General features: G+C 45.2%; 1 protein-coding gene across 1 annotated transcript in view; it reads left to right on the forward strand.

The window, feature by feature from the left end:
- The window catches only part of Mrj (DnaJ heat shock protein family (Hsp40) member B6 mrj), a 271,757-nt gene that overhangs the window by 108,095 nt on the left and 150,549 nt on the right, over positions 1 to 13,113 (forward strand). The window contains exon 2 of the mRNA XM_077698982.1: positions 5,416 to 5,528. The gene's annotated coding sequence lies outside the window, so the exon portion shown is untranslated. The remainder of the gene's footprint in view (positions 1 to 5,415; positions 5,529 to 13,113) is intronic.

Raw genomic sequence — 13,113 nt, forward strand, 5'->3', positions numbered from 1 at the left:
CTTCTCTTGTACTTCACGTACTACGCGTGCAAGTATGACGATGTGCCGCGTCTAACATTTCGAAAGACGTACGCCACTGAGAAGTTACAGCTGTCATGTCTTACTCCAAAGCTACCGCCGGCTCGCGCCTGCAAACGTCGACCCTCTTTCTTATGGAGAGCGCTGCAGAAAAAGACAAACCTTACGTTGTAATGCTCCGATGAAAAAAAAACGCAGGTAATTGCAGAAATTCTCGAGCGGTATTTGCCAGATAATGTGCAAGCATATTCTGCTATACACCGAGCTGCTTTATATTCGGCTTCACTGCTGTACATAGGTGCAACGTGGGTAAGACATTTTTTTTAAAACTCCACATAACGTTTTATAGCGACGTAGTAGGGCCAAATGGAATTTTATTACACACCGTGTGCCCTGAAAAACATGTGTGAGCGCTTTGTTGAATATACTTTTTTTTAGGGGCAATATAAACAGTCTACGAGACGTGTTGGCGCCGGGCGTTGTGCGCGAGCAAGACATGCAGGAACAGCCCGTACGTGATCGAACAAGTTGCCGAAGGTGGCGCGGCAGCTATCGCCGTGACTTAATTAGCGCAACTGCGCAACGAGTTCCTGCAATTCTCCAACACTTTTAATGCGCAGCATTCTTTGCCGTGGAGCACACCCACAGCCAGGACCGTGTAACGGCCTGCATTTCCACAAAAATGCAGGTATCGCGGCAGATATCGCGGAATTATAATAACGTAAATGGAGTATAACTGGTCTCATGAAATTGTGAAAAACTTAAAAAAAGAACAGAAATATAAAGAAATTACGGCAAATGGCGAACCGTGTAACGCCCTGCATTTCCACAATGATGCGTATTTCGCAAATGTTCCAGGTGTAACCCGTTACAATAGCGTAAAATATGGAGATAAGTAGTCGAACGAAATAAAAAAAAACTGGAAAATAGGAAAAATAGTAAAAAACTAAGAAATATGGCAAACGGTGTAACGCCCTGCATTTACACAAAAATGTAGATATCGCAAAAATTCCGCCTGTAGCCGTTATAATAGTGTTAATGAAGATAATTGGTCGAATGAAATTTTTAAAAATGATAAATAACGAAATAACGAAGTAAAGAAATAAATAAAAAAATTACGGAAAATGGCGAACCCTGTAACGCCCTGCATTTCCACAATAATTCAGATTTCGCGAAAGTTCCGCATGTAATCCTTATAATAGCGTGAATGGAAGTAATTGTTTGGGCAGTATTTAGAAAAACCAAACAACGTGGCTGTAGAAAACTCACACTCAAGACATACGACATGAGAATGCTACGCTTTAGTAGACCACTCTCTGAATTTCTGCAGATATTTTTTTGAAGGGGGGGGGGGGGGGGGTTGGCACATTGAATGTAGGTCAGTCGAATTTACTCCGTGCATACAGCGTGATCGAAGTTAAGTAGTGGACAGTTTTTTTTTTAATTAGGCGTTTAATTTTACGTGAACACCACCTATATAGTGAGGTTCTGCGCTCATTAGGACACAGAATGAAATGGTAACTATCGATGTCGGTGGCTTAATTAACTAAAATGAAATAATTAACTTTTTAGTGGCTGCAGTAAGCAGGCATGTTTGTACTAAGAAGTTAGAGGCAATCGTATTTCCATGCAGTTCAATTCGGCAGAATTGTTCTAGCGCATCCGTACTCCGAGATATCGAACTGCGAAGTTTAATGGCCGTTCGCATTATTACGCATGCTAAACAGTGACGACCAGGCGCAAAACTCCTCCCCTTTGTTTTGTTTCGATAGCGGTTCCGAGTACTGCAGATTGCAATAGCGCCAGCCAAGACTGAAAGGGTGCCAGTTATAACTTTTTCCTATGCCTCCACCCCGTTGTCGAACTAAACACCGTACACAGCAGGCGCGTCACAAAAGGGAGGAGCTTTGCGCCAGTCTTCACTGCCTAACATGCGTAATCATGCGAACTGCAATTAAACTTCGCAGTTCGATATCTCGGAGTACGGATGCGCTTCAAGAATTCTGCCAAGTGGAACTGCGGGGAAACATGATTGCTCTAACTTCTCAATACAAACATGCCTGCTTACTGCAGCCACTAAAAGGTTAATTATTCCATTTTAGTTAATTAAGCCACCGACATCAATAGCTACCACCTCATTGTGTGTCCCCCTTGGCGCATAACCTCACTGTAGTGGTGGTCTTCGCGTACATCTAAGCGTCTGATTTTAAAAATACCTGTCGACTTAACTTTGATCACCCTGTACATCAAAACTAAGCTTAGCTATGGAATTTGCATTTGAAGACGACTAAGTAGCCATTGTGGATCGTGAAACTATACAGCCTACATGCATGGAAGGTTAAAATGGGGCGCAGGAAGTACTGATCAGGAGGACGGGTGCTGAGTGCCGCAAAGAGGTTCTGTTCACCTCGCGGGAATTCACCAAAATTGAACGCATTATAATACACTTCGTTCAGTGCCCTTCCAGCGGACAGGACAGGATAAGACAGTGTACGAAAAGCTACAGGGAGGTTAACCAGGGAAGATCCGGTCGGCTACCCTACACATGGGAAGTGGGAAAGTGGAGATTTAAAGAGAAGGAAAGGGTATACAAAAGATGAGGATTGAAGCTGGAGGAGCGAGAAAAGAAAGAGTAAAGGTTCCATAGAAACGTACCCGCCGTTTTGACCGATACGCATTTAAGCGAGTGGTATGTCGAAACGTGTGACCCCTTCCAAACGAAAATAAACTACAACGCACTGGTCTCCCGTTGTCTGTCCGCGTGACCGTCTATTTGCTGTTATCTTTTTTTGTTTCGGCGCTGACATGTTTCCAAGAGCTACAACTGCTGAATGTCTCCCAGACGAGGCGTGTGTATGCAGACGACTCAAACCACGTCCTTGGCAATGACAGCGAAGCGATGCCTCGCCAGAACGACGTCTTCACTCGTCACCGCTTCGCCGCCTATAAGCGGTCGACGGATCTTGAATCATATTTTTCAGTACTGTTTCGTAGCTCCAGCTGGATTTATGTACGTATACTGGAGTTATATTTATACGAGCGATAATACCGTTTTTTTTTTTAAATTCACGTATCTCCACGAAGTGAATCATGAAGAGTGGGCCAAGCACTGGGGATCGTTCTTACCGTAAATCACCCGTGGCATTGCCCACTCGCGCATGTAAATGAGCGACAATGCGTGTGTACAGTATATACAATTCCAATCCAATTCAATCCGATGAAAATCAATGTAATCCAATCCAATCCAATGCTCCTCGCGCATGCGCAACACTGTGTACACGGACGCCAAGGGACAAGCCACGGACAAAGTGAGGTCCTAAGGTGCTTCGCCCCTAAAATTGCACGGTGATGCACGGAACTGTAGTGCCACGAAGAGGTAGAGAAGGCTCGCGTGATTGGAGTGAGCGTTTTCCTCTCCTTACGATGACGGCGGTGACGGGGGCGTGGGCGTGAAGAACGTCGAGGCGCGGTCATCGAACGCCGGTTAAGCAAAACAGGACAGAGAGCGAACACAAAAGAAAGAGAATGATTGGCGAGGGCTGGCCGAGAAAGTAGATAAATCCGTGTGGAGTAGAACGAGAGAGTGATTGATGAGCGGAAGATGGTTGCTCTCGCCTACACGTGCGCACGCCTTTCGTGCATGCGTCATTGGCGTCATTGAAACCCTGCCTCCATTTTGGTCCCCCGTAACACCACTTACAGGCTCCCCTGTAAGAATTTCGGGGGTCAGTGTGCCGGGGTGGAGCAACTGTCGGTACAGGACATTGGCTTCGCGCACATTGACGTCTAGCACACGTACAGGAACTGGAGAATTATGTATATATTATATACCTGAATATGTGGGGCTCGTTGACACAACATAGTAAGGGAAGGCAACAGTCAAGACGTCTTCCATTGCGAACTTTCCCTACTATATATATATATATACATATATATATATATATATATATATATATATATATATATATATATATATATATATATATATATAAGGTAAGTAAAGAAAGAGAGAGAGACACGAGACAAACATTAAAATAATAAAAGCTTCCTGACGTTTCAGGAAGAGGACTTAATTTCTTCAGAGCACTCTGAAGAAAGGAAGTCCTCTTCCTGAAACGTCAGGAAACTTTTATTTTTTTATGTTTTTTCTCGTGTGTCTCTGTCATTACTTACCTTATTTTATCGCGCTCTTTGTGAGTTTTTATGTTTCCAGACTATATATATATATATATATATATATATATATATATATATAGTTGAGAAAATGGTTGACTCACGATGAAAAACAAAAACAGTGGTTTACTGACGTTTCGACTGGAGGGCCAGTCATCAGTAAACCACTGTTTTTGTTTTTAATCGTGAGTCAACCATTTTTTTCAACTATTTCTTCTGGCTCCTCGAGAAGTTTCTTCTACTGCATATATATATATATATATATATATATATATATATATATATATATATATATATATATATATATATATATATATATATATATATATATATATATATATATATATATATATATATATATATATATATATATAAATATATATATATAGTTAGGAAGTGAGGGGCTCGTTGAGGAAACACAGAAAGATAGGAGGTCGACAGTCTACAATGCCAAAGGAGGCATAGGGGTATTGTTAGGCTCTTTCTTTACTATGGTTAGTGAAGTTAATATTTTTTTAATATGCCTCCTTTGGCGTTGTAGACTGCCGACCTATCTTTCTGTGTTTCCTCAACGAGCCCCTCATTTCCTAACTATATTCTGCGATAGCCCAGCGAAGGTCCTGGTTCTGGCAGCCTTGATGCCAAGTTAGCATAAGAGGTTTCCCGCCAGTTGCCTGCTCATGACATGCTGTAGACGTTCAAGTCACCACGCCCCGGGGGTTGAAAAGAAGGTCCCCTTCTTCCCGTGTAGTCAGAGTGGCGCTGGCTACCATCCTCAAGTGTCAGATACAGTTCCAGTAAATATAAATACCCCAGAAAGTGAAGTAGAACATAGTCACCCAGATAGCCGAAGGCATTCGAGATCAAATCGAAAGGCGTAGGTTCGGTCCCCACTCTTGGCGCGTGTTTTTCTTTCCTTCTTTCTTACGAATATTAAAAAAATATTAACTTCACTAACCTTAGTAAAGAAAGAGCCTAACAACACCCCTATGCCTCCTTTGGCGTTGTAGACGTATAACTATGTATGAGTACATAAAACATGCATAATCCACGTTGCAATATTCATCATCGGAAACTTTAATGTGTTTTAATACAACGCGTAGTCTGTTTGAAAGTTCCTCGGGTAATCTCGCGCCCTGTGCAGAATTATCTGACTGCACTTCGAAATTACTGTATTTATTTTTCAATCCCACATTTACATTACTCGCACACGTGCTCTTGCAGGTCCAGTGTCAGCTCGCCAACCGGGGCTTCTCAGGGTTCCCAGCCGCCTATCGTCCGGAGCTGTATACGCCGCCCGCAGTGCACACGCACACGCCCAGGAGCATATCCAGCACGTGAGTCCCACCTCGGCTTGCAGCGGAACCACTCCTGTCGCACGCGTGACTGCACGGGTGATTTGTATACGTGAACGGCGTCGCCAAAGCCTACACTCCCCGCACCACGCGGCACAATGAAAATCGACTGCACGCACTAAACACTGTGAAAAAAAAAAAAAGCAGTGGCTTAGCTCGGCTATGCCAAAATATACGTAGCGTGGGCTCAGGTTCAGCTGGTTATTTTTAGCTTTCCTGGTTGTCTAGGATTAGCTTGATTATCATGCTTACTGCTGCTTCAATGACACACAGACGGTATACGCATTATGGGACACATATATATTTATCAAGCGTCTCCGGCGCAGCGTCACCAATCGCGCCAGAGCTAAGCTGGTTCCACAGGCGCACGCCGGTGTTGCTGCGACGCACGAGCCGTCGGTTGCACACCCGGTCCGCCATCGCATGATCATCAAGTTGACCGGCCCGCCACGTACGGAATGAAGGTCGACGAAGACGCTGGACGCGTGGGGTGTGTGAGAGATGCCGGGCAGCGAGCAACGTTCTGTGCGCCGTGTGACGTCAGTTGAGCGCACGCAGCAGCTCTGCGCACGCAAGGAACTTGCGGAGGCGCGAGAGCGTATGCGCAGTACAGTTTACTGACCCTACCTGTCCAGCCTGCGGGGCACTTGACACTCACTGCCATTCCCCCTGCGATTTGCCACCCGTAACCTCAGGCTGGCAAATGATATACCCTGACATTGTTGTACCTAGCAAACGGCGTTCGATAAAACGGCGTTCGATAAACTGTCTGAGGACCGCTGAGGTTTATATTTTAGAGAGTATCACGATCTTTTAACTCTAACGCGTTAAAATTGCTGTTTATTTCAATCGGGTAATCGGAGGGACTTCAGGGTCTCCCTGAAAATTCTCTCCGAAATTTAGCATTTGTTTGGAAATGAATAAATAATGACAGTAAATAATGTCGATTACTTCTAACAAATGAAACATTTTATGTTAAAAAAAAGCTGGTCATCCGATTATTTCCTCATCCTTGTTCACATACAATATCGTGATCTGCTTGCGCAACTTGTCGGTCATCATTCGAGGCCTTTCTGACCGCTGAACGTATCTCAACTGGGCGAAGGTTCTCTCGACAACGCAATCGAATCACCTACGTCCGTTTTAGCGAAAATGTGGTTCGGCGGCTCTAATTGTAATTTTCGGGGTTTATTTTGTTAAACTGGCCATCGCATTAACCTAATCTGCAGCTAGCTTCATTCTACACCGTCTCTGCCGTGCATTACATACAAAAACATATATGTTTACGCACCTTTCCCGTGTTTTCGATCACCTTTGTTTTATTAGATTTTTAAATTTTTGTTTGCGTCTTCATTGATTGCACTTAAGCATGAATGTCCCCCTTGTTTATATTACAGAATAGGCCACTATAGTCGCAACCCTAACCCCGTGCGCAATATTCCTTAGATGCGTATCGGTTTATTTAGGTTGGTGTTGCCAAATATATCCCTTGCGCCATGGTTCATCATTACGCGATCCAAAGTCTTGTCCTCTCCCAATTATTCTAGTCACGTGGTTTGCACGCGACTTCTACTCGGACCATGGAGTCACATTGTTTGCATCTGGTTCAAATATCGTGCCAAGAACTTCGCAAAGATTAGTGCTACATCAATGGAAAAGGGGGGTCCCACAGTGAAAGTGAGGCCCCAACTGAGGTGATGGAGTCCAGGAGACCTCGTCACAAGGGAACCCGTCACAGCTATCTCTTCATAGGTGAACTCGTCAAGTAGGGGAAGTCGTCATTGGTCATCTCGCACTAGGGAACTCGTAACCTAGGACAACTGGACAATTGCCCATCCCGTCTCAATTTACGTTTTTCCTTAATCATGCTAAAAAAATACAGGATTTCGTGCAATTCTCTACTTTTGCATCAGCACTCTTACACCCCTCCCTCGATTCACAACCTTACGTTTCCTCGGGGGCGTTCGAGGAACACGCCAGACGAGACAGCGCATTTTTATTCTTTTTTGTGTGCTTTAATTGCTCAGATAATCGCACGGGCCATATTAGATTTTGTTTGGTCGTTCTCAATTTTTTCAATTTTACATTTTTATTTCCAGGTAATCGGGTGACGGCGCTGTATTGAGTAGCTAGACCTTCACGAGATCTCTATTTTTGGTGTTTACTATTTTGATCTTACTGTTTTTTATGCCTTGTGATAAAAAGGTAAAAGAGTATGGGTTAAAAGCGCCACACATCTGGGTAACCTCTTAGCAACTGAACTCAGTGCCCGTTAAGAATTAGGAATGCAGAAATCGGGAAAGACCTTTGCTGGCGCTCCAGTTAGGTTTTTGACATCGGACCCACAAGGGCCAAGAATTGTCTCACGTAGTAGAACATACGCGGCGAAATAATTAGGTTGTGTGTCGACACAAAAGCGGTGTATACAACATAGTACGAGGCATATCGAGGCATTCTATTCTATACGCCACAATACCGTGATACGCTTCGGATCAGAGGGGTCGACAAGGGACGCAAGGAGATTCGTAATGGCAGTACCACCTGCGCAATGAACAGAACAAAAAAAAAATGTGTAGAAAAATTTCGCGCATCACAATAACGAAAAGCACGCAGGAAATAAAACACAACTATAGTACAAAGACTACAAATTCTGTTAAATAGGCTCGCTGTGGAGACAAGATTTGCCAATTACATAGCGAGGAGTAAACTAAAAAACCTACTGCGAATTTAGTTACACGAAAATGCCGGGGAAAAACACTTTCGATAAAACGGCTTCGATAAAACGTCCGTCGATAAAACGGCGTTCGATAAAACGGCTTAATAAAATGGCGTTCGATAAAACGGGGTTCGATAAACTGTCCAGACCCCATCTTGGTTCATCTATCGATTTAACCCGAAAAAACCCGAACTCACGAATGGTTTCCCGAAAACACCCGATATTTCCCCGAATATCAGTTCGAACAACAGCACTCGATTTTTATCCCCCCCCCCCACCCCCCTTCCCCGATTTTGAAAAAAAAAATAATAATAAAACCCGAAAACGAACAACCCTAATTATGCACAGTTATCTCCCTTCTCGTCTCCAGAGGTCGAGCAGCAAGACCGCGCTGGGATTTGAGCTCCCCACTCCAGTTCCGGTGCTTGTGGGTATAGCCTGGAAGGGTTACCTCCCAGAACTGCAGATCTTTTGGCAGCGGAGTGCATATGATGGCAGCAAAAGCTGCTTTCATCGCAATTTCGAGTTATGCTGTGTGGCCGTCGCCCCGGTCGCAGTTCGCGGAGTCGGGAGTTCGATAATCGCTGCGGTGCCTGTAGTACTTGTGTGAAAAAACGGTGATGTTATCAGACATACCAACGCTCCGTGCTCTTTCTTGCATTCTTAGCAATGCCAAGTTATCTTAGTTAATAGAGAGAGAGAGAGAGAGAGAGAGAGAGAGAGAGGGGGGGGAGAGAGAGAGAGAGAGGGAGAGAGAGGCGGGGAGGGAGGGGAACTTTATGGTAAAACCGCCAATGGCCCTTTGCGTTCTGTCCAGGGTTTTTTGCGATGACCACCGACGAAAATATCAACCAAAGTATTTTTTTCTCACTCCCACGCTGAAAATAACAGAAAGAGGAAAATGCCAAAACCAAAATGTACGCATTTACAACACCTCTTACTCAAAAAAAGATTAAAAGGCGAAGAAAACTAAAAGACAAGAAACATTAACGAAATGAGCGGCAAAGGAAAAAATGCTGACAGGTCTGCCAAGAAGCAGTAACAGACTTCGGCGTCGTGAGCAGCCAAAGGTCTTTGTAAAGGGACCCTGCAACACCTTTATCAACTTTTTTTTTTTTTTTTGAAATCTTAAATGCTTGCAGAACGTAGTCTCCTAACACACCCAGTACTTAGATTAGGGGGTCACAAAGTACCTCAGCCAAAAATTACTGCTCTATGCCCATTAGATAACTTGTAAACTCGCTCGAAAGATTTTTCCCTCTTTCTCGGTCTTGACGTTCTTCGACGGCTCGAATTACGTCATTAAGGCCATGTAGCGCCTGTTAGCCGGTTTTCCATCAGTTGCAGCAATGAAGGCTTTTCGATAGCTACTTTAAAAATGAAGCCAGAAAGACAAAGCAGAAACGGAAGGCGTATCTGGTGCGACGAGCAAATCACGCAGTGCCGCTCCGTGCTGGCGATAGCTATAGCTTTCGCAGTGGTTCCAGACGCAAAGGAAAGAGTGGAAGCGTTTATCGAAATTGTTGCAGAGTCCCTTTAATAATGCACCACAGGCTTGTGTCTACACGAGTTTGCGTAGCCACCGGCACGCCACTTCATTTTGGGAGACGGGGAGGAGGGCCTGGGGTCCCTTCAACGCCGGCGGACTTCAAGGCGGCAGCGCGTACACCTGTAGCGAATGAGACACAGCGCCGGCCATTCGGGCGAAACGAAAATAACGCCACGGGTGCAGCCTAAAGAGAGTGAAGGAAGGGGCGCTAAAAGCGCGAGCTCGGCAGCTCTATTTTCTGCCCGCCGGGAGCAGCTAAAAATTTCGCGCTTCGCAGCTACGCGAGGAGAAGCGCGGCGCGCGGCGCAAACTGCCGATGGCGTTAGACACGCTGGCGGCGGGTTCCCTTGGCCTCAAGATGATCGCCCTCTCTCGCACCGCGACGACGCCCAAGGCGCGCAACCTTGCTGCGCTTGCACCGAGGAAGCCCCGAATTGACGAAGGTTAGCCGCAGCTGCGCAAGCCCAACGGCTTTGTGGCAGTCTGTTGTTGCTCCGCGCTTAGCCGCTGCGGAGCGCACCAAGCCTCGGGTGCTTTTAGCAGCAGAGGAAAGCGCGCCAGCGGCATGCGCAAAGGCACGCGCAGGGACGTACACTTCTTTCATCAACGCGTTCCGTCTTCCTCGGTCTGTTATTTGTGCCCTGTCGCGCTCACCGACGATTTGCCTACAACTCTTCCACCGACTAAACCGGCAGCAAACTGTTTTAAGGTACGGCGTAGGACAGCTCTGTCCCTCGAAGCCAGCGCCAAGCTCTACGGAGTTCGTTCTCTTATTTGGATGACATTAACCTAATTTCAGAATTGTAAATTATGTGGCGCAAGCTCAGACTAAAAACGAAATTTCTAAGTCCGTTATCGCGCCAAGTCCATGACAGTTTCTTTTTGTTTTTGTTTTTCGTTGTTTTTCCCTGCCCAGCTCTTTCTTGGGCCTTTTCTTCCCCCATCTCCAGACCACAGCAGAGAAGCATGTATGCGACTGTAAACGCCGGCAAACCTCTCTGCTTTTTCAATGAAGAGCCTCTCTCTCTCTCTCTCTCTCTCTCTCTCTCTCTCTCTCTCTCTCTCTCTCTCTCTCTCTCTCTCTCTCTCTCTCTCTCTCTCTCTCTCTCTCTCTCTCTCTCTCTCTCTCTCTCAGCTGAAGTTAGGAAACTACTACCCCTTGCGAGATAGGAAACTACTCCCTCCCTCTACCTCTTTCGAAGGAGGGCTGGTATCAGTGGATGAATATCATTGCGACAGGGGCTAAGGACGCTCCGGAAAGGAGGATCACGTGGTGTTGAAATAAAAAATATATTCGGTTGATGTATTATTTCCTCCAAGCTCCTTATTAGGAAGTCCATCATAGCTATAAAGACACCACCTCTCGTAATATAGGGCATATAGGGCATTTCTATCGAAAAAAATTCCCTAACTACTCCCATGGGAGTAGTTAGGGATACCGATAGGGATTACCGTTAGGGATACCCACGTAGAATACGTGGGTCTCATATTTGCGGACGACATCGTTTTGGCCAGGTTGGTCCCGGCATGACCTGAAAAAAATTCCGTCGCATTCAGGACGTTCTATCGTAGGGTCAAATTATAGAAATATGAAGCAATCCTAAACAATTATTTCCCCAGGTGGTCAAAATTAATCCGGAGCCCTCCACTACGGCGCACCTCATCGCCTGCGTTGCGTCGGCGCGTTAAACCCCAGAATCAATCAACAATTATTTTAAAAAACAAGCACAGAGCCGTCTGTTCCATCTAGACAATGGCATGCCGGGTGGATATAACTATATCGGACAAATACTCGGGGCTTGTCCAAACAACTAAAAATAAATGCAGCGTAAAAATTAGTATGCGCTGGGGTGTATTCGGAAAGCTATCTCAAAGCGGGAACAGTTGACTACCGCTGTCGCTCAAAAGGATCGTACGAAACCAATGTGTATACAGCAAGGCTGATGTTTTCTTGTTTCATTCCCGCTTCTAACTTACGGGTCACAGAGCTCCGCTAAAGGGAAATTGAGAAAGAACCATCAAAATCTGTTCGGATGGCTGAACGTCGGTCACTTCTGTTAAACTACGTAGGGAAGTGGCCGAGATTTACGAATATTTTGTTGAATATTTTGTTGAATAACAGTCAATGTCTAAGTGAGGGTTGAAAGATACAGAGAAGGATATTACGGCAAGAACTGCGCAGAAGACCCTCTGCATGCAGTGTTTACAGCTATGTTTGGCGTTATCTGTGTTTTATTAGTTGAACAACCTAACCGCAATGCCGCCATATTGGCTTATGCATCGGGTGAATACATGGTCCTGAAAAACGGCAGTAAGTCGTGTTCAAATGCACGTATACACTAAGATTGTTTGTTCACTAAAATATTTTTTGAAGCTTGTCGTTGGGTAACTTGGGTTCCAAATATTTTTGAACACCAGTTGGTTCGCATTGAGAAGTAAAAACGTTCGAGACCCGCACTTTCGAATACCCGCCGGGGTTCTTTCTGTTGGATAAGGGAGACACTCGAAAACTACCGTAACTCATGTTTTGGCGCGCGTGGGATGAATTCTTGAACCAAAGTTTGCTAAGTTTGACCGATGGGACGAATTTGAAAATATTGCGTGTGCAGCGGAGTAGTGAAGCATTAAAGCATTATCGTCTGCTGCACCTTTTCGAACACAAGGGCTTCTGTGGAAAGTGATAACCGGAAAAATGTTGACTCGCCTTTTAACACATGCATATTAAGACAGATTCTATCACATTTTACCGCTATAAAAGGCTATGAACATGCCGAATTCGATCCTAACCAGGTTTAGTTACTCTAGCTATGCCAAAGCTACAGTAACTAAACCATTACTTTTATAATATATGTTATAGTAACGCGCCTCTGAAATATGCAACCCTCGGAAACACGTAACCCTCGGACATATGCAAACTACACTTTAACTTCTGCTCATCTAATTAACACGCTCAAATTACTCGTGTAGGCCTCAGTACATGCCTCTAACACACGTTTTTAAGTGAGAGGCCACTATGAAGGGGCACCTTTATCCTTTTCCCTTTGCGTCTTTTCCCTTTTCTCTGTGTTGCTACGATTCGGCACATACCCGCGTTGGCGTCGTCAAGTCACCAAGCAAAGAAGACATTTCTCAGGAACACCCGCCCTGGTGGCTCAGTGGCTAAGGCGTTGTGCTGCTGAGCACGAGGCCGCGGGTTTGGTTCACGGCCGCGGCGGCCGCTTTTCTGATGGATGCGAAAAGCAAAAACGCCCGTGTGTACGAGATTTCGGCGCACGTTAAAGGGACACTGAAGTGATATGTAA

This window comes from Haemaphysalis longicornis, unplaced genomic scaffold, assembly GCF_048455015.1.
Source record: "Haemaphysalis longicornis isolate Haplotype H1 unplaced genomic scaffold, Haemaphysalis longicornis Haplotype H1 scaffold_2, whole genome shotgun sequence".
NCBI lineage: Eukaryota > Metazoa > Arthropoda > Arachnida > Ixodida > Ixodidae > Haemaphysalis > Haemaphysalis longicornis.